The following is a 23,143-nucleotide window of genomic DNA, read 5'->3' as shown; positions in this document are numbered from 1 at the left end:
TATAGTGACTATACCGTAATTTCTTTCACTGGTTCACCTTTAATGTGTACTTAGAGTTTGTTTTGTTTTTGTTTTTTCTTATCTTGTGCCATGAAAGAAACAAATGATTCTGATTTCCAATTCTGTAAATAATAACCAATAATAATGGCAACAATAATAAACCACTGCTCTTTCTGTAATAAAAGTAAAAATTATAAATCAAGAAAGCATCTTTTGCAAGATATTATGAACTGTGAACAAAAGATGGATAAAGTGGTATGGGATGGCAGAGAGCTGGTGTACATCATAGCAGACATGGATGTACTATAAACTTTCAGGGTAAAGAAAATGGGAACTAGCCAGGTCCTCAATCAAAACCCAAGAAGTCCAGGCAAGAGAAATAATGGTGAGCCAGGGTTAGGCGAAAATTACTGAAACCCTAACCCAATCCTGACTAAGGTCAATCCATTCTTGGATGTAAATGCCCATCCTCACCCTATCTACCTAACAAGGAAAGGAAACAAATTGCCTAGTGGTAGAGAATATCATCTGTAGGCTTTTTTCTTCTTTTGTAATAGAAATTCCAAAAGGCAAAAAAAATGAACATAAACAGGAAAGAAAGAAGCAGACGCACAAATGATACAGACAGAAGCTATCAGGCAAGAATTTCAATATAACTATGCTTAATATGTTAAAGCAAATAGAAAGGAAGAGGGTTAGTTACATAAAAGAATGGTGAATTTCAACAAGGAACTTGATGTTAAAATGAGTGAAATGGGTATTCTAGACTTGAAAAATACAAAGTACAAAATTTTGAATTTTGACTGGGTACATCAGAATACAAGTTTGGTTAACGAGAATACATGCCAATAGAAAAATGGCTAAAATGAAGAATGTGGAGGGGAAAAAAGAAAACAGATAAATTAATAATAAAAATATGGGGCATGCTCAAAAATTTTAATGTCTCCTCTAGAGCTTCAGGAACTTAAGAGAGGCATTGGCATTCGCTTTTGGTCCCATATGTCTCAGGATCCTGTGAACATCAGGGTGGAGCTATCTTCTGTGCAGACATTCTACTACTAATACAAATATATAAGTAGTGCCATACCAATACTGACGAAAATGTCTGAAGAGAAAAAACAATGCAGGTTTTGCTATTAGCAGGACACATCCATCCAGCAGGTTAAAGGTCTGTTTGTCAGTTAAATGGGTCATCCTCAGATTATCTTTAGCTTTAAATCCTTTTAGAGTGTGTTCTCTGAAGTCTGTGTAAGACTGACAAATAATGACAAAAAAGGGAATACATTTTTCTTCTAGTTGTTCAAGGAAAGTCACCTTGGAAATTTAAAGGTCATTTTTTTAGTATGAAGAATGGGGTCACTTTTGGGGTGATAAACAATGTTGAATGATCCAGGTTTACAGAAACAGCAGAGGTAAGAATAGACATTATTGCCACAATTCTAACCTCTACTATATAAATCTGTACTATGGAGAAAAGGGAGAAGAAGTAAATTATGTATTTTCAAGATCCACTTGGTATTAGCAGTGATAGTTCATAAAATTCTATTGCTGCCCATTGGAATTTCAAGCAGTCTTGCTGATGATGTGATTTGATTATGAATGAGAAACTTAATTTCTGCTGCTTTGGTAAATGTTGCATCTTTCTTGAATCAAATAAATTAATTTCTTCCTGCCTCAATCCCCTGTAGCACTGTGTAGGCAAATACTAATTCTACATATATAAGTGACAGCACTATGACTTTATAAAACCAAGTGTCTGGTGAGAAACAAAAATAACAAGAAATGAAAATGACAACTAAAATATATAATGACACCTCAAACACCTAAACACCTATTAGAATGCTTACGGGCAGCCTTTGACTTATTTTTATTAGTGATAGCATCTGACAATAAAATCATGAAAGCACCCAAAAAAAAAAAATTTCCTGCATAATCCCCATCTACAGTGACTGCCAGAGGCACCATTAGGAAATAAAAAGTACTTAGCATAACATGGATCCCAGTTTGATCTATAGCATAGCCCCTGAATCACAGGAAAGGCTGGTTTAATGTGGACTAGGGCAATTAAATAAAATATTTATCACACAAAACATTTTCCCCTCTGGCATGTGCTGTGAGAGTTCATTTAAATGTAGTCTGTAATCATGTAAACATGTAAAGTACAGCCCTTAGTGCTTGCCTTCCAACAAGACAGTATTGTTGATGAAAAGAGCTATTATTTTCCCACAAGGCCTAGTAGCATATGGATAAGAATTTTGTGGGAAAAAAAAGGGTATAATTGGGCCTAATTACTAATGAAAGGATGATGGTTGGATGTTTACAATGTAGTGGTTACAAATCATGGAAGCAAAGTGCCAATTCTCGTTAAAAGCAGTGAGCAGGGAAGGTAAAATGAAGGGTATGTACTCATAATGAATGGATCATAGAGATTTCTGCAGGCACTCACAACAGACAAAGTGGGAAACTTTTTGTTAAGGGAATCCAATGAATGAGTCATTATTTATTTGTATATTTATATTTATATACTGCCATTGAAGTTTTGTTTAAAACTTTAAAGAGAGAGAAGCTTGTTTAGAATTCTAGCAGATAAAATGCATCAAAGCTGGACTCTTCTATTTGGGGAATGAGTTATGCTTAAACATAAAACAGAACCCTTATCTAGCAAATTAGAGGGCTCAATAAATGAAATATATTAGTTTAGGTAAAGATTGAACCTGAAGAAGGTGATAGTAATAGAGGGAATAAATAAGAAAACTCTGAGCCACCATTAATATGATTCAGTTGTGAAATTACCTGGGTACCAATCACATAATTCCCTTTTGATAATTTCTTCAATGTCTTTGGGACCTTTTGGACTACATATCTGGATCACATCATTTATTTCTCAAAAAGTTTCAATGACTCTGTCATCTGCAACCCAAAGTTCAAGTGTCCCAACCTGATATTCAGGGTTCCTCCAATCTCATTTCTCATTAATATTTTTCCATATGCTTTGTGCTCAGAATACAGCACCAGACTTGCTTTCCTGGATAAGTTTCCCCTAAATTCAATCCATGTTGTATATGAAAATTTCTCCTATTCAAGGACTCAAATTTTATCCCCTTTGCAAAACTGTTGTTGATGCTTATCATCAAACTCAGTATTAAGCTCCCTTTCTCTGTGATCAAAGCAAACTTTGTTGGTATCTTATACAGACACCATTTTAGAACATCTTTAAAAGCAAGTTATTTGTAGATCTCCCATCCCGTTCCTCCCACTATTTGTTTTCAGCAACATAAAGGCAGGTACTGTGCTAAGTCACATTCATTTTTTTTTAAGTTCCTCATAGCACCCTACATTTGGATTTTACACATAACAGAATTTTTAAAAAGAAAAGTTCCTGGGTATTTTATATGTTTTTCTTGCTATCATAAGTAGTATCTTTTTTATTAGAGAAGTTGTATGTTCACAGAAAAATCATAAAGAAAATATGGAGTTCCCAATATCCCCTTATTATTATTAACACCTTGCATTGGTGTGGTGTATTTTTTGCAACTGATGCAGTAATATTATAATTGTACTATTAGCCATAGTCCTCGGTTTACATTAGTATTCCCCACTTGTGTTGGACAGTCCTATGTTGTTGTTGTTTCAAATTTCATTATAGTATCACATATTGCTGAGGCCAGCCTCAGCAACGGTCAGGGTCCTGATAGGGGGGCTGGAGTCGGCGAAGGAAGGAGGCAGACACCTTGTTGTATCTGGGTACGAAGATGGAATCTTCGACCAAGTAGAGCATCAGAGCTTTATTTTTATAATTCTTTGTAACGTAAGCACTAGCATTCAGGCATGCACTACTAGAACATTTTGGCTGAATCTCAGACATTATTTATTTTTACACAATGATCAATGCACTAGCAGGGACAGGCTTCCTGGAGCGTAGCGAGACACAGTGTTTTGGCACAGGCATAACATTTCCTGTTATCCAGTACATCAAGCAATCTATAACTATTTTTGTGTTCATGTTTTTGAATTTGTTAATCATTAACTTTTTGTTTCTTCTAGACAACTCTTTCAAAGCTTGGAGGTTCAGGATGTAGAGGCTTAATAGAATCACTTTTAAGCTGCACTCTATAATAATACCAGTGCTATATTAAGTTCTTACAGTCCCAGACAGAGAAAGGTCTATGTAAAGTTCAGCTTAACTCTCTTTCTTGGAAGTAGGCTAATAGTCCTCTCACCTCAACACTGTCTAATTCCATTTTTGTTTCTGGCTGTCTAGGATCTTCATAAATGCATTTCCACCCCCAACATGTTTTTACTCAACCCCGCTGATAGTCTTTCTCTTGCCTCGACTTTCCAGGAAGGGGGATTTCCGCCTTAGTTGACAGGTGGCCAGTGGGAGTGAGCAGAAAGGGTGACCTATTGTCTTTTAAGAAAGGAGCAGGCGTTGTCACTTATGCTGAAGCTAATGCAGGGTTAGCCATTGGCTCATTAATGTAGCTAGGTGTGGGAGCATTCCACCACCACAGAGCCCAAAAGACGCCAAATGAGAAAAAGAAGCAGTATGAATATAAGAAACAGCAGCATGAAACAAACTCCTTTTAGGCAGGAGTCATAGGTGCCACTCGATGCTCCGCCTTGTGGAACGGTCACCACGACATGTACTGAAGGCCCAAGGACCGTGCCACTAGGCTGACTGCCGGGTGCTGAATTGGCTGCCCGCAACATATAAAACCTAAAAGTCCCCTTTTGATCACATTCAAAGATATAATTTAGTGTTGTTTATTATGTTCATAGTGTTGTGCTGCCATCACCATCATCTATTACCAAACCTTTTTCATCACTCAAACTAGAACAGGTATTTGCTAAAAGAGCATTGCATTAATAAATAAATGAAAGGGCTAATTATTTTTATTTAGAATTTGAAGTGGTTGGGAACTGTTGCTGTTTTATTGTATTAGTGTCTCTTTTCTTAAAATATTAATGAATTAAATCACAATTTTGCAAAGTCCAGGTCTCTAGTTATGTAGAAATGGCAAAAGAATCAAGTGTGTGTGTGTGTGTGTGTGTGTGTGTGTGTGTGTAAGAAATAGCAGCATAACCTATGTTCTGAGATACTCTTGGGTTGGGAAAACATTTCCAGGTGTTCCTCACATCATCATTAATCATTAACATCAAAATTCCCCTTTACATACCCTCAGTTATTCTTTTCTCTCATATTTTTCCCTTTCTTAACTAACAAATATATAATGAAGTAGTGGAGATTTTCAACAATCTGGTGGCAACTTACTACAAAAATCCACTGTAGGAGCAGTACTGTGATAAATTTAGGACATTTATAATCTTCTATTGACCTCTAAAGTACACATTATCTTCTATTTGCAGAATTTCTGCCTTTGGTTGGATCAGAAGAATAGAGGTTGGTGCCTTTTCATTGTACTTTTATCCTGAAGATTTTAGAAAGAGGAAAAAAATGTCATAAGTAAACCTGGTCTAGAAAGATACTCCAAGTAATTTCGCTGTCTCAAGAGTGGCAGATAGTTATGATAAGCACACAACCTTTGAAGTGCTTATCAAAACCAAGCAGAAACCCCTATTCTTTTAGTTCAACTCATCACTTTCTGTTTGTGCTAGGATACAGGAGTTTGGATATTAAGGGGCTGGAGCAAAGGGTAAACGTGAATGTGATCTAATACATTTTATTTAGGTTCCTGTGCCATCTGGTTTTTCACTTCTTAGTGTGCTTCTGGGGCAAGCCTCATCCCTGGACTTTTTAGTGAATCATCTGTTGTTTTTGTCAAAATTGGATTATGCATTTCATGATTTTCATGCAATTAATTTTGAAAGGATAATAATAATTCCCCATCATTGAAACTCCTCTCTCAGAATTTGCTCTAGAGATTCCTGAAATTGTTGTTGTTAGATTATATGAAGATAAAGCCCTAACATTTATTGGGAGCATTACATGTGCCAGGCAGTGTGCTTAATGTGGTATATATATCATTTTATTTAATCCTCGGTGGTGGGGAATAACATGAAGTCCTAGAGTTAGCCCTATTTTGAAGATGAAAATTACTTACATGAAGGAACTTAATGCATATACCGCAAATGAGATACTCAAATCAGAGTTCATAGCCAACAAGCTTGTGTGGCTTAAATAAGTGAAACAAATGTCAATGGTTCCTTCAATATTAAAATTTCTCTCTGATATCTGGAAATTGTCAAGACAGCTATAATCATTCTGAAGTAAATTTGTAGTTCTTTGTGAAAACACTGAGTCCATTTATCTAACTCCATGAGTGAGTGTTAAACTATTTTAAGGAACATTTCATGAATTGATGACTGTCACTCATTATTGCATGTATTTTGCATTTTTCTTGGAAGTAATATTAAATAAAAATATACTATCATTAATAAATACTTCAAATCATATTCACTCATTCCACATTCATTTCTAGTACTTATAAATGGAAGGCATACAAGTTATGATGAGCAATTTCTAGCATAGTAGATTTGAACCCTGATAAGGCTAGCTCGAAAGCCAGTGTTCTTGCATACTATGATATCCCTACGGCATTTTATTGCTAGCTAACTACTGACAGTCCTTTAAAAAAATACAGTAACATGTTCTTCCTAAGGTCATTTAAAATCAGGGCAGTAATATCTGAATTAGTTCAATAATCTCTTTTTAGACAGCATTATTGAAATTAAATTCACATAACATGCAATTCCCCCATTTAATGTGTTTTTAAAGTATAATATAGTTATGTGCAACCATCACTGTAGTCAATTTTAGACATATTTTTCACTACAAAGAGAAACCCCATACCATTTTTTTGTCACCACCTATTATCCTGCCTCCAGCCCTAAGTAACCACTAATCAACTTTCTGTTTCTATTGATTTACCTATTCTGGATATTTAATACAAATGGAATCATACAATATGAAGTCTTTTGTGACTGGCTTCTTTCATTTCTTATAACATTTTCATTTTCATCCATATTGTAGCATGTATCATTAATTCATTCCTTTGTATGACAAAATAACACCCATTGTATGATTATGTCACATTTTGGTTATCCATTCATCCATTGATAGACATTCAGGTTGCTTTCACATTTTGGCTACTGTGAATAGTGGTGCTATGAATATTTGCGTATACATTTTTTTAGAACCACTCTTTTTGATTATTTGTGTTATATATCTTGAAGTATAATTGTGGGGTCATATTCTAATACTATATTTAACATTTTGAGGAGCTATTAGACTTTTTTCCAAAGTAATGAATGAAATTTGAAGTTTCAATTTCTCTATATCCCTGCCAACAGTCTTCATTTCCTGATTTTATTTGTTTCTTTGATTTAGTTATAGCCATTCTAGTGGATTATATGAAGTTACAACTCATTGTGATTTTGATTTGCATTTCCCTAATGACTAATGATGCTGAGCATTTTTTCATATGTTTGTTGGCCATTTGTATAGCTTCCTTCAAGAAATGACTAACATCCTTTGCTATTTTTAATTGAAATATTTGTCTTATTATAATTGATTTGGAAATGATTTTATTTTATATTTTCTGGGTAGAAGACCCTTATCAGATATATGATTTGCAAATATTTTCTTTCATTCTGTGAGTTGTCCTGTCACTTTCTTTATATACCCTTTGATGCATAATATTTTTTACAATTTTGATGATGTCCTGTTCATCTAGTATTTTGTTGGTTGCTTGCACTTTTAAAGGTGTCATATCTAAGAAACCATTGCTATATTCTAAGATTTGAGGATTTTTCCCTATGTTTTCTTCTAATAGTTTTATAACACTGTAGTATGGGATCAAGTCTCGGATACAACAGAAACTTTCAGCAAATGTTTGTATTATTACTTATACAGCACAAAGGGTCCAAAAGAGCAGGGGAAGAGATTGCATCATGGCCTGTCTCCCAGGGAGGCCAAATGTTCTACCCAGTGTTGGTGGATAGTGGCTTTAAACACAGAAGCTAAGAGGTGAAATTAAGAGAAGCTCAAAGAGAAAAGCCCTGGAGAAGCTAAGAGAGGAACCACAGACACTCAGAAAGAAAGCCACTGAAGCCAAAATCTGAAAGCAGCAAAACTTGGGAGCAAGGGACAAGCAGATGCCAGCCATGTGACTTCCCATGGGACAGAGGTGTCCTGGATGTCAGCAGCCTGTCTTCAGTGTCCAGGTATCATCCTATTGATGCCTTGAGTTGGACATTTTCACAGCCTAAGAACTGTAAATTGTAAGTTAATAAATCCCCATTGTGTTTAAGGATTCCAGTCCAGTGAGAGAAGTTCCCACAGTAATATCTGACCTACAGAGAAGGGTGGCTACAGAGCTCTTCAGAGATGATGAAGTTAGTCTCACAAATTTATTCCTCACAGTCCTGGCGAAAAGTGTGTCTTCTGGAGATTCCTGGGGTGAGTGAGCAGGTCTTAAATGGTAAATCCATTCTGACATTCCAATCTCTCTAAGTCTTTGGATTCCCTCATCTACATTATACCATGGCAGTTCTGGCATTTTTCTGGCATTTCAACCTCAGGTAATGTCAATCACCTTTTGATGCATATTTCAGCCAACCACCCTAACAAACAGTTAATGCCCTTTTAAGCCCTTGAGCTACAACACTGAATCTAGAATCTCTGCTTAGTGGGCCCATATCAGTAAATTCAGCCTGATCCAAGTTTGTATTCCTTCCACCATTATCCCACACCCTTAACATCCATTCTCATGCATAGTTCCTGATTTCTGTTTATATAAATTGGAAAGCTCATGCAGTTCTTCTGGAGTATAGCATACCTCCTCGTGGGCCACATGCTATACATCACCTTCTGGGGTCTGTTGGCACTTTAGTTACAAGTCTAGAAGAAAAGAGGGGTACTGGGGGTAGGTCATGACAGAATTAGAAGTGTCTCTCAAGCTAATTACCTCAGGGCATTCCAAAACAGTTTCATCTGATGAAATGTGGTTAATCTCTCCAGACAGAGGAGTGAGGGCTGTTCCCTCAGAAGAGGTCATTACAGGTTTATCAGACACTGTAGGATTAATCTTTTCAGGTGAAGGTTGGGTGGCAGATTCCTCAGAACAGACTGGAGGTGGGGAAGCTGTTTCATCAAGGCAGGCTGGAGGGTGGGCAACTGTTTCCTCGGGGCAGACTGTTACAGGTTTATCTATCAAAGACTCAGCAGAATCTAAGGCTTCAAAGTGCAGACTGCTCTTATTATCAAATCATATGTCTCCATTCCAATCAATGCTTTCCTTTCCAATCAATGCTCTCACTTTAACAACAGACAACCTGTGAGGCTGGGAATTTAGTTTCTGCTGTAACTTTGCCACTCGCAAATGAGACTCTGGGTCTGGTTTTCCGAGGTCTCAAGTCGGCAGCTATAAGAAATAAGATTTTCTTTCAGGGCACAACATAGAAACTTTTACTTCTTTCATGTGGCATTTAAGTTGAAGATTTGAAGCTTTCAGCGCATCACTTTCTTTTATAATTGTAGCTAGCATATTTAGGAACAACCAGCCAATACCATTATACCTTTTAACTCCACAAAACTCTATTAAGATATCAAAAGCACTCTCACCCAGAACTTTGCCTCTTGTAAGCATATGAGTAGCAGTATCCAATGGTGATGTTTTGCATATCTCTATTGCCAATTCATGCTGCCACGGGCTCTCACTGCCATCTTAATTATTGGGAATAGAGTCATTAATTCCTTTGAATCTAATCAGAGTAGAGAACCAATTGCAAAAACCCATTTTTAAGATACTGTTTGTCAAGAGCCACTCCCGGTAGCAAGGCATATTAGTCAGGATTCTTTAGGGAAATAGAACCAACAGGAGATATCTGTAATTATTATGAGATTTTATAAAAGTGTCTCATGCTTTAACCTCCAGCTTTCCTTCTGGTGACATGCATGACTCTAAACTTCCCCTTTCTACCACATTCACACACCATTCAGCACTGTTAAGTATTCTCACAATAATATGCTACCATCACTTCTGTCCACTTCCAAATGTTTAAGTTCAACCTAGTTAAATATTCCGTACATACTGAGCAATGATTTTCTTTTTTATTTTTTATTTCTTTTCTGGTGTAATGAAAATATTCTAAAACGGATCATGGGGTTGTCAGGAAATCTCAGTGGCTGGAACACCCTTCACCCCCAGGACTGTATAAAAATCCCACTCTTGGGCAGCAGACTTGTGATGATACTGTGAGCCAATGATTGTATACTTTGGATGGTTTGTATGGTGCATGAATATATCTCAATAAAACTGCAAAATAAAAGTATCTCATGCGACTGTGGGGATGCAGAAGTCCAAATTCCATAGGGCAGGCTGCAAGCTGGCAACTCCAATGAAGGTTTTTGATAAATTCCCCAGGAGAGGCCAGCTGTTGAAATAGAGATGAAAGTTCTCTCCTCTGACTGCTGAAGTCATCACTTCTCATTTTAAAACCTTTATCTGACTGGGTGAAATGTCTTTCATTGCTGAATGCAATCTCCTCAGTTGATTGTAGATGTATGTAATCAGCCATGGATGGAATCAATTCACTGATGATTTAAGTCCACGAAATGTCCTCGCAGTAACAATTAAGCCTGTGTTTGCTTGACCAGACAACTGGGAACCGTTACCCAGCCAAGTTGATACATGAACCTAACCATCACACCCTGCCTCATGTCTGAGATAACAGACAAGTCTGCTGCACAAGAGTGGGATTTTTATACAATCCTGGGAATGGGGTGTGCTCCAGCCACTGAGATTTCCTTACTTGATAAGCAGCTGTAACTGCTTGTTCCTGGTTTCTAGTTTAAGGTATAGTCAGGCTATTCCATTAAATCTAACATCACACCAGGGCTCAGAACACGCCTTAAGGAGAGGGAAAGCAAACATACTTTAGCAATTTTTCCAATTTTCAGAAGACAGAGCCGAGAAATTATAGAGACCAACATGGCTAGAATTTTTAGGACAGAGCATGAGGGCAAAGAGAGCTACCATATAAAACCCATAGAACCCCTGAGTCTTTGAATGAATATCAATCTGCATCTTTGTAGGATGAAAGCCCACAGATGGTCAAAGAAGAACTGTTAGGAAAGAAAAATTTCTGGGTAATTGTAAGATAAAATATTCCCATAGTTCATTCAGGGCTGAAAACCATTCTATTTTCCTGTAGCCAAAGGGGGAATACATCAGTTTAATAGAGGCCAATTGGTTGAGACTACAGAAGAGAAACTCTTTATAAATGGGGCAAATTAGCATCAGAATAAATGCCACACTACACATTCCTTTAAAGAGTTAAACATTTTTTTTAAAGTCTTGAAACAATCTTTCTTATTTTTAAATAACTGCCTGCTTGAAAAAGTCTAACAGTCTTTTAAAGAACACATTACAATTCAGTGCACAGAAATATAAAATTATAAATTTTAGATATCAAATAAAAATTATTAGACATACGAAGAAGCAGAAAAATGTAACCTATAACAAGGTAAAAATTCAGGAAATAGAAACAGACATAAAATAAAACAGATGAAATTAGTAGGCAAGGATGTTATATAAGGCTATTATAATTATGTTCATATGCTCAAGGCTTAAAAGAAAATATGAACAGATTTTAGACAACATATGAAGACATATAAAAGAAATAGAGGACTTATGATTTCAGTTTGTACATACATAGAGATGAAAAATAAGTTCACTTCCTTAAAACAAAAAAACAAGCTAGACAGGGAGAAAATTATTGACTTTTCATAAAACTGTAAGAAAACAGAATAGATAGGTGTACTAATTTCTTCCACTGTGCAACAAATTACCACAAGTTTAGCATCTCAGAAAAGTACCTATTTATTTGTTCACAGTTCCTTAGGTCTGAGACTATAGGTGTGGTGAAGTTATCTGCTCAGAAGATCACAAGACTAAAATCAAGGAATTGACTGAAGTCTTATCTGGAAGTTCTGCGGAAAAATCCTTTTACAAGCTTATTCAGGTTGTTGGAAGAATTCAGAATCTTTAGGCTACAGGACTAAACTCCCATCTCCTGCTGGCTGTAGGCCAGTGGCTTTTCTCAGCTCCTAGATGTCATACATATTCCTTGCCACTTGGCCTCCCCTACCTTCAAACCCAATCACAGAGAAACTTTCTCTCATTGAATTCTACTCACACTCTGACTTGTCTGCCTCTAATTTCTCTCACACTCTGACTTCTCTGCCTCTGATTTCTAGATACGTACTTAAAGACCTGAAGTGATTAAATCAGGGCAACCCAAATAATCTCCCTTTCTTAAAAGCACCTGGTAGTATAACATCACCACATCGCAGGAAGAACTCCTATATTCATAGTCCCAGAGATTATATAGGGTGTGTACTCCAGGGGACCAAGAATCTTGAAGTCCATCTTAAAATTCTGCCTTCCACAACAGGGTAGATACCATTTTATATTCTGAAAAACAGGTGCCTATAAGGAGACACAAGAAACGAACATTTACTTACATGAAATGAAAGATTCCGATGCCAAATAAATCAGTAGGAATATTAAACTAGAAATTTTGAAGAACTGCTGGAGACTGAGTATGCCTTGGCATGAGAATATGAAGCTCCTAGGAACCACAGACTTAGGGAGGTTACCATCTATTTGCAGGAACTCCAACAATTGTCTTACAGGTAAGATGGAGAGAATCTGGAGAAAGTACCCTATGTAGAAAAGGGAAACAGCAGCCACTTGAAATCCTGCCAGATATATCTCATGTACAAAGCAAAATACTTTTCCTGCAGGGGTAAGGATATTACCAGAGGGTATTGGTGCAATACCTATTACAGGTGGGAAAAGGAAACCGCTCAGCCCCATGTACCCTGCTTACTTCAGGACAAAAGAAAAACAAACAAACAAACAAACAAAAAAACCACACACAGCAAAAAACTGTTAATCTGCAGGGCAGAGGATTTCAAGGTCATAGACTAGGGCACTGATGGATACTCACTGCAGCTGGGTGAAAGGAATATAGAGTGGAGAGGGGTGTAAAGTTCTACTCCTGGAGGAGGCACAGAAATATTTATGAAGGTCACACCCATGAGACAAAAGCCCACCGTGCACCTTTGGGACATAATCAGATATTAGAGAATTCCCCCTCTCCTCTACATCCTACCACCATTCTAACAGTGGTTTTCACCTGCTAGATTTGCAAGATACAGACTCTCCCTGAGAAGCAACACAAAGAGAAGTTCCAAAGCCAAGAAGCAAGACAAAAGGAAGGTCACTAGAGGAAACTGAAGTCCCTGGTTCCTATAGTAACAGCAATCAATACTGGTAACCAAAGCAACAAATATGTAAATAGCATAGCAATCTGCATTTGACTTAGGGCCAAATTCTTCCCATTTCAAAATTATGGAAAGAGGAAAGGAAGGAAGGAAGGAAGGAAGTTTGTATAATAAGGCAAATTACATCATGCCACCCTCCTATTTATATTCTCCAAAAAACCTTGTCTGAAAGTAGGAATTATCTATCTATCATCTACCTATCTACCTGTCTGTCTATCTATCTATCTATCTATCTATCTACCTACCTACCTACCTCTATTATGTAGAAACACACATACAAATGCTTATGATATATGTGTTTGTATATGTTTATATATATTGAGTAAATTTTTCCTTATAAACATTCATTGCTTTCAGAATAAGTTAAAATAAAAATTAGAAAATGTATTTTAAAAGAATGAGTATTTTGGTATGTAAATTATACCTCATAAAGCTGTAAATTTTTTCCCATATACATTTAAAAGCTGATCTCCCAAAAGGCTCCTTCCTCCAAAAGTAAGTTTTGATTAGAGATTTGCATAGTGACAAACAGGATGGGTTTTCAGAGAGTGTGGGGGAACCAGCTAGGGACAACCTAGAATTAAGTTCACTCCCAGACTCTGGTGGTACCAGGAGGCCCTGAACAAGTAGCTCACACCAGAGAGCCTTAGTGTTCCCGAGTTTAAAATGGGATTGTTAATATTCCTTTATCACCATTTGACAGACCTGGCTGTATCATAAGGATGTTGAGAGAATCCAGTGCAAATTGAAAGGTGGGGGGTGTTGCTGCTGTTATTACTCAAAACCCAGCAATGAAAAACTTCTGCAGAACCAGGGCTTTGGAGGCTGGTATTTGCAATGATTTTGCTGCAATTGAATCATGTCTCTAAATTTATCAAAAACATGGTAATGGTTGTTAAACGTTGGGTTCATTAGCATCACCCAGAGCTTTTTTAAAAAAAAAAGTTTAAATATATTTTTCCTTATAATTAAAAAATGGTAGTAAGCAGTTTTATACTGACATCTAAAAAATACAGTACTGCAGATAAAAAAGAAGATAATTAAGCAAAATTAAAATGAAACCAAACAAAAAAATAACAATCATAAGCACAAATGTTAATTTACCTCTTAATATTTTTGCTTATTGTACTTATTTATGAAATTATGTATATTAATATATATAGAGAGATGGTAAGAAATTACTCAGTGTTTTATAGACTGCTTTTCCCTTAGCATTATATGAAATATACCTCATAATTACAAATATTTTTCTTTAACATTTTATCAGCTGAAAAGGATTACATTGCATGACAATTCTGTTACTTTCTTAACAAGTCAGTATCATTAATGTTCAACCAGAGAAAAAGAATGAATAGAAGATTTATATTAATAGATTTGTTGCAAGGAATTGGCTTATACAATTGTGGGGGCTGGTCCAAAATGGTAGGATAGGCTATCAGGAAAGGCAGGTTGGAACTCCTAGGCTGGAGCTAAAGCTGCTGTCCAGGAGCAGAATTTCTTTTTCCTAGAGGACTCTCAGTTCTGCTCTTAAAATCACTTAGCTCATTGAATCCTGCCCACACAGCTTATCTAGGACAGTCTTCCATGCTTAAAGTCAGCTAATTACAGTTTTTAATCACATCTACAAAATACATTAAGAGCAGTACCTAGATTAGTGTTTGATTCCCATGGCCTAAACAAGTTGACACATAAACTGGCTGTGCTGGTTTGTGTATATTATATCCCCAAGAAAAAGCCATATTCTTTAATGCAATTTTGCGGGGTCAGATGTATTAGTGTGGATTAGGTTGGAAGTTTGGATTAGGTTGTTTCCATGGAGATGCGCCCCTCCCAACTGTAGGTGATAACTGTGTAGATAATTTCCATGGAGGAGTGGCTCCACCCATTCAGTGTGGGCCTTGATTAGTTTACGAGAGCACTACATCAGCTCAGACAGAAGGAGCAAGCTTGCTACAACCAAGAGGGACACTTTGAAGAATGCACAGAAGCTGAGAGAGGAACTGTAGCTGAGACAGACATTTTGAAGATGGCTGTTGGAAGCTAATGCAGACTTTGGAGAATGCCATTTTGAAACGCAACCTGGGAGCAAGCAGGTGCCAGCCATGTGCCTTCCCAGCTAACAAAGGTTTTCCGAATGCCCATTGGCCATCCTCCAGCGAGGGTACCCAATTGTCGATGCATTACCTTGGACACTTTATAACCTTAAGACTGTAACTGTCACACCAATTAGAATGGCTGCCATTAAACAAACAGGAAACTACAAATGCTGGAGGGGATGTGGAGAAATTGGAAATCTTATTCATTGTTGGTGTAACTGTATAATGGTTCAGCCACTCTGGAAGTCAGTCCAGCAGTTCCTTAGAAAACTAGATATAGAGTTACTGTTCAATCCAGCGATTGCACTTCTCAGTATATACCCGGAAGATCAGAAAGCAGTGACATGAACAGATGTCTTCACGCCAATGTTCATAGCAGAATTATTCCCAATTGCCAAGAGATGGAAACAACCCAAATGTCCTTCAACAGATGAGTGGATAAATAAAATGTGGTATATACACATGATGGAATACTACACAGCAGTAAGAAGGAATGATGTCACGAAACATATGACAACATGGATGAACCTTGAAGACATAATGCTGAGCGAAATAAGCCAGGCACAAAAAGACAAATATTATATGCTACCACTAATGTGAACTTTGAAAAATGTAAAACAAATGGTTTATAATGTAGAATGTAGGGGAACTAGTGATAGAGAGCAATTAAGGAAGGGGGAACAATAATCCAATAAGAACAGATAAGCTATCATGGGTAAATTTAACGTTCTGGAAATGCCCAGGAATGACTATGGTCTATTAATTTCTGATGGGTATAGTAGGAACAAGTTCACAGAAATGTTGCTATATTATGTTACTTTCTTGGGGTAGAGTAGGAACATGTTGGAAGTAAAGCAGTTATCTTAGGTTAGTTGTCTTTTTCTTACTCCCTTGTTATGGTCTCTTTGAAATGTTCTTTTATTGTACGTTTTTTTTTTAATTTTTTTTTAATTTTTTTTTCATACAGTTGATTTAAAAAAAAAAACAATTAAAAAAAAAAGAAAAAACAAGGAAAAAAATAAGCAGAGCCCCCTTGAGAAGCTGGTGGAGAATGCAGGGGTATTGGCCTGCACCACCGTGATGGTTGCTAACATGCCCACAGACATAGGGGACGGGTGGTTTGATGGGTTGAGCCCTCTACCACAGCATGTGCCCTTGGGAAGACTGTTGCTGCAAAGGAGAGGCTAGGCCTCCCTATAATTGTGCCTAAGAACCTCCTCCTGAATGCCTCTTTGATGCTCAGATGTGGCCCTCTCTCTCTAGCTAAGCCAACTTGAAAGGTGAAATCACTGCCCTCCCCGCTACGTGGGATCAGACACCCAGGGGAGTGAATCTCCCTGGCAATGTGGAATATGACTCCTGGGGAGGAATGTAGACCCAGCATCGTGGGATGGAGAACATTTTCTTGACCAAAAGCGGGATGTGAATGGAAATGAAATAAACTTCAGTGGCAGAGAGATTCCAAAAGGAGCTGAGAGGTCACCCTGGTGGACACTCTTATGCACAACATAGACAACCCTTTTTAGGTTCTAATGAATTGGGGTAGCTGGTGGTAGATATCTGAAACTATCAAACTACAACCCAGAACCCATGAATCTTGAAGACGATTGTATAAATATGTAGCTTATGAGTGGTGACAATGGGATTGGGAAAGCCATAAGGACCACACTCCCCTTTGTCTAGTTTATGGATGGATGAGTAGAAAAATAGGGGAAGGAAACAAACAAACAAACAAACAGACAAAGGCACCCAGTGTTCTTTTTTACTTTAATTGCTCTTTTTCACTTTAATTATTATTCTTGTTATTTTTGTGTGTGTGGTAATGAAGGTGTCAGGGATAGATTTAGGTGATGAATGTACAACTATGTAATGGTACTGTGAACAATCGAATGTACGATTTGTTTTGTATGACTACGTGGTATGTGAATATATCTCAATAAAATGATTTTTTTTTAAAAAAAGACTGTAACTGTGTAACCAAATAAACCCCCTTTTATAAAAGCCAGTCCATTTCTGGTGTTTTGCATTCTGGCAGCATTAGCAAACTGGAACACTGACCATTGCAAAGACCCTTGTGTTTAACTATTTGGGTTGTTTCTTTATCTTTCACATCTTTGAACATGTGCCTTTGTATATGGAGCAAATTAATTTTTATATGTTTATATATTTGAGATCATTAAGTTAAAAGGTATTTCTGTATTACATTTTAACACATTTCACTTACTAACATGGACATTAATATTTTTTAAAATTTTACAAACTTGTGATTTTCACAGTTTCTGAAACAGCCTTTGGCAACTAATAAGGAAAAATACATATTGTTTGGTAGCTATAGCAAGAATCTCTTTTCCCCAGGATAGAATGCATCTAAATCTATGATTTATTTGGCCAAAAATATTCATTTGAAGACTATAATTCACTGTGTAAAAACTTACAATTATATCCAAATAGTTTCATGTTCTTATTTCTTTCCATTTAATTAAAAAAAAAACTTATTATGCATTATATAATAACTGTAATTATTTTATTTTTTAAAATATAAAACATGCTATAATTGATTTCTTAATATGCCATCATAGAAGGGAAATATAGCCCAGGATCTAATAAGTCATTTCTAGAATATTTGTTCATTAATAATATATAAGAAAAAGGTTTTTTTAATTTAAAATGAAAGTAATTATGCTTTTCTAAGAGGATTATTGTGAAGTTTAATGAGGTAATAGATGTAGAGAGCTTGGCACAGTTTTTAGCATTTAATAATTTCTCAATTGTTAGCTATTATTATTAACTTAATAAGCAGCAGGATATAGTATAAAGCATGCTATTGTCTAACCACTATTCCCCAGGGTATGAATCCTGTCTATGCCACTTTTATATCTGTCACCCTAGACAATTTACTTAGACCCACCAAATCTCCTTTGTCTACCTATAAAATGGGAACTACAACAATATCTATCTCACACTGTTATTATGAGAATTTCATGATTAAATGAAGGAATTTAACATGGACTTTGTAAATTATAAATGATTATAAAATGATATTAATTATAGAATATTGTTTTGATAAATATTTGTGTTTCCTTCTATTATATGAAAGTCCTAGTTTTGCATCATTTCATAGGGCAATTAGTTTTTATAGCATAATTTCTTATCCAAGTCCAAATAGAATAATCTATCTTTTGATGCACTTCAAATAAATGGAGTTAAATTCAGCTATTCTGTTTGCCCACCTAAGAAAATCTCTATAAGGCTTTCCAAAGCCCATGAATGCTCAGAGCATTTGGCATATTATGAATTGAGAGAAGTGCCTTGCATGCATTAGCTAAGAAACTGTGTCCTTCCTTGCATTAGATGCACTCCTGAGTAGTAAAGCACAATGGTTTCCAGGCAGTTTGAGAATAATTGTCATGCCGTATTAACAAACATAAAGAGAACAGTATGTTTTCCTCTATTATCCAGGGCTATACTTTTTACTACTGCCCCACTGGCCCTTTATTATCTTATTTATGGTTTTACAACAGCAGGCAGAGGGACAGTGATAAGTTGAAGGTGACTTCAAGCTTCAGATTGTACACTAGTGATAACCACATGTTGCCCAGAGCTAAAAGATCAGCTCTCTTTGCTCTTTGTGCACACTATTGTTTGGTGAGAAAACACTGATTGATGTGCTCAGAAGTCCTTTGACTTCGTTCTAAAATCTCCCTGGATGAAGAATCTAAAAATATACCTTGCAGGCTGGTAACAATTTGGCAGAACTATTTATTATGACATGTAAACATTGAATCCCAGCCAAAAGGGAATGAGGCTCCACAAGCTGCATGTTGTTTGATTATTGATATTTTTATGAAGTTGTTATGAAAAGCATAGGAAATGAAAGCATAAATAAATAACAATCAATTACAAGCTAACCAAAATAATAATTCTCCAAAGCAATGGACAGCCTTTTGCCAAAAAGTGAATAGTAATTTTCGAAGATGCCTGACAAATTCCTGAAAATAATTACCAGTTTGAGGCAAATGGAAAGTCAGGATGTACACAACCACCAAAGAAATGTTTAAAATGAGAAATATTATTTATATTATGTTATTTTTATTATATTGCATTGTATTATGCTTTACTGTATTATATTTTATCATATTCTGATAATACCTTAGATTAAATTACATGGAATTGGTGGGCCCTCCCACCGCTATTGTGCTGGGGAAGATGTAGCTGCCTCTTCTCTGAGTCACCCCTTTGCATCTGGACTTCTCTGGGGCCAGCAGCCACCCGACCAGTGGCCCAGGGCCACGGGTTCAAGTGACGACCACGGGCTCCGTGTCCAACCAGCAGTTTGCAGGTGGCTGTGCCAAGGCGGCAGAGGAGGTGCCGGAGAACCCGGCCCAGGAGGAAGAGGAACTGCAGCTGCTGCACCCTGCTGGCATCTGTAAGTGGTTCAAGGTGCCCATGGGGTTCAGCTTCTTGTCCATGACCGCTGGCACCGCGGTCACACTCGACTCCCCAGTGGACATCTTTGTGCATCAGAGTAAGCTGCGCATCGAGGGCTTCTGGAGCCTGAAGGAGGGTGAGGCAGTGGAGTACACCTTTAAGAAGTCTGCCAAGGACCTGGAATCTATCTGTGTCACTGGACCTGGTGGGGTGTTCTGTATTTGAAGTTGAGAGGCGGCCAAAGGGGAAGAACATGCAGAAGCGCAGATCAAATGGAGGCAGGTGCTACAACTGTGGAGGTCTGGACCATCATGCCAAGGAATGCAAGCTGCCACCCCAGCCCAAGAAATGTCACTCCTACTAGAGCATCAGCCATATGGTGGCCTCACATCCACTGAAGGCCCGGCAGGTGCTCAGCTCACAGGGAAAGCCCTCCTACTTTCGGGAGGAAGAAGAGATCCACAGCCCTGCCCTGCTCCCAGAGGCCCAGAATTGAGCCTATAGCACGTCGGGGCAGTCCTTTTGCAATTAGGAAGTTCCAAGAAGCAGGCGTCAATCAGCAGCGTGGAGAAAGTGGGAGAGGGTGGGTTGGGGGCAGCTGGACTGCCTTGTATCTCAGGCTGGGGTCCATAGCATCACCCCCTCTTCCATCTTGGTGGGGGAGGGGAGTAAGGCAAAGAAACTCCAACCATGCTCTATCCAAATACCAGTGAGGGCTTTCAGGAGAAAAACACCTAGAGACTGCATGAAATACTCTAGAATATCTAGTTTTATGACAGCGGCCTGGATAGGAAGTTTTCTTTTGAAAGAGGATTTATAAAAATTTCTTATGCCAGAGTGAAAAGATGAGAGCAGATGGATGGACCCAACCCAGGAGCCACTACATTCCACGGGAGGGAATCTCAGGGGTGGAACAGGGTTTTTCCATGTCTTGTCTCATAACCCTTTCTTGGGACAGGGTGCTGGGAACTGTCCTAAGCAGTGGGTTGTGATGACAGGCGAAAGGGGTGATTGGTGAGACAGCTGCAGACTAACTACTCCTAAACTCACTCCTACCCCATTCTGGGCCAATACGATTTTATTTACTTGCTCCCTTGGATAACTGCACCTTGGGTCCCACTTTCTCCAGGATGCCAACTGCACTAGCTGTGTGCGAATCACATATCTTGTGCATTTTAACTTTTTTTTCTTAATTTAAACTTTCTGGTTTGTATTTTTGTATATTTTAATCTAAGGCCCTCATTCCTGCACTGTGTTCTCAGGTACATGAACAATCTCAGGGATAAGTCGGCAGCAGCTCCAGGTCTGCACAGCAAGAATACTGTTTTATTTTTGTTGCTTTATCACCACAAAGAACAACTACTTGAATTACCTAATTTTTGCCAATTAGAGCTGGCTTTTCTGCCATGGTGTCCTCTTGAAATCCCTCCCTTTATGGGAGACTAGGTTTTAATTGGGTCGCCCCATGACTCGATCACCTACTGGAAGATTGGAATTTACTTTAAATGGGAAGATGGTGCAGAGAGGTTAGGAGAAGCTGGGCCAGGTTAAAGGTCAAGAGAAAAAGCCAAGATTAGGTGAGAGTTGCCAATATATGTAATAAGGGATTCCTGTTCCCTTATTACATATATTGGTAATCTCTTAATCCTAGGGCACAGGACTTGCTCAGTACACCAGATCCATCCTTCTCTGGATTAGGCTGGGCCTGCCATGCACAATGGGTGTATGTGTGTGTGTCCAAGGATGGATGTATGAAGCAAAGACTAAAATTCTTAACCTTTCAAATGTCTGGACTTTTCCTGCTTGGCTTCCAGAGAGACCATCAGTGAAGGCTTCTTTGTGGCACCCAGAGCCAATGTCCTACCCTGTTGCAGTAGTGATTATAGGGTCATAGCAGCTAAAGGAGAAAGGGCGTTTCATTCACTTGTTGTGGGATCACTGCAAACCTACCTCACTGTATTGAAGTGGGGCAAATGCAATAGAACGCATTGGGTGATGTGTGTCTGACAAATGATAGATGATTGAATTGACTTTTATTTTTGCATACTGCTAAGTATTTATTCTTAATAATCTACTAGTAAGTTATCAAGGCCCAGTAAACTTCAGTGTTCTTAAATTATATTTATCCTATTGGAGTTATTGAAGCTTTAATGCAGCAACCTAATGAGTCAGCACATATTTATATCCAGATGGCCAGAGACTATACACCATTCAAGAATGGTTTCTTAGTAATGCCTCATCTGTGATACCCTGACTTGTTTGTATTTCCATTTGCTGCCTTTTTAACTTTTTAATTATAATCAGTATTTTTTTAGTATGTTATGGGTTGTTTGTATAATGCTAGAGTGTGTACTGATGTGTATTTGCATATTTGTGGTCTATAATTTCCCAATAGCTAGGCTTTAAGACATTTATATGCCGTAGTTAAAGCATGAATCATCCATATCCCTCTTGCTAAAGGAAATGGATACATATTCTTCCAAAAATTGCTTGTAGAGTGTGATACTTCGTTAGTGATCTGTTGTATATGGGCTTGGGTGAAATGCACATGAAAAATAGCAAAATAACATCAAGGTACGTATAATAAAATTGCTACTTCATTTTGCAATTAGTAGGGCATTGTTTTATAATATAAAATAAGGGGTATACGCTCATAGTATAAGTCTTATAACATTTATTTTAAAAAGAAGTCCATTATACATTTTATGTTAATCTCTTGTTTCATAACAAATTAGCTCCAAATTAGTGATTTTTAAAAACAATAACAATTATATATTATCATGTGGTGTTTGTGGGTCAGTAATTTCAACTTGACGCAATGGGAATGCCTTGTGTCTGCTCTGTTATATCCCTGACCCTCAGCTGGAGGACTCAGAGTTTGGGGGACTAACTCATCTGAAGGCTTTACTACGGAATCATGGTCCACTCCCAGGTTGGTTCATTCAAGTGACTTCTCAGTTTGGTCCTGGCAAATATGCTCCTCTCTACACAGGCTTCTCCATTGGGCTGCAGATACGTCCTCACAACATGGGGCTGGCTTCTTGCCAGAGAGGAACTGAGGTGGAAGCAGTAACTTCTTTGAGGACCTAACCTCAGAAATCACACATTGTCAGTTGCACAATATTCTGTTCATTAGAATAAGCCACAAAGTCCAGCTCAGATTTGTCCGGCGCTGCCCCGCTCGGTCCCCGGTTCCCGGCCGGCGAGGGGAAACAGGGAAGGAGAGAGAGAGATGCAGACTGCGCGAACTAACCTGGTCATGAATCACGACTCGAACCACACGGCAGTTGTGAAAGCAAGCCCTTTA

The 23,143-nt window shown here is 37.7% G+C and overlaps 1 pseudogene; it reads left to right on the top strand.

Annotated features, from left to right (window-relative positions):
- The first annotated feature begins 19,382 nt into the window (after positions 1-19,382).
- Positions 19,383-20,332, top strand: LOC119536913 (annotated as a pseudogene).
- Positions 20,333-23,143: the final 2,811 nt, after the last annotated feature.

The sequence above is a fragment of the Choloepus didactylus genome, chromosome 6 (assembly GCF_015220235.1).
Source record: "Choloepus didactylus isolate mChoDid1 chromosome 6, mChoDid1.pri, whole genome shotgun sequence".
NCBI lineage: Eukaryota > Metazoa > Chordata > Mammalia > Pilosa > Megalonychidae > Choloepus > Choloepus didactylus.
This window is presented reverse-complemented; position numbering and strand designations above follow the sequence as displayed.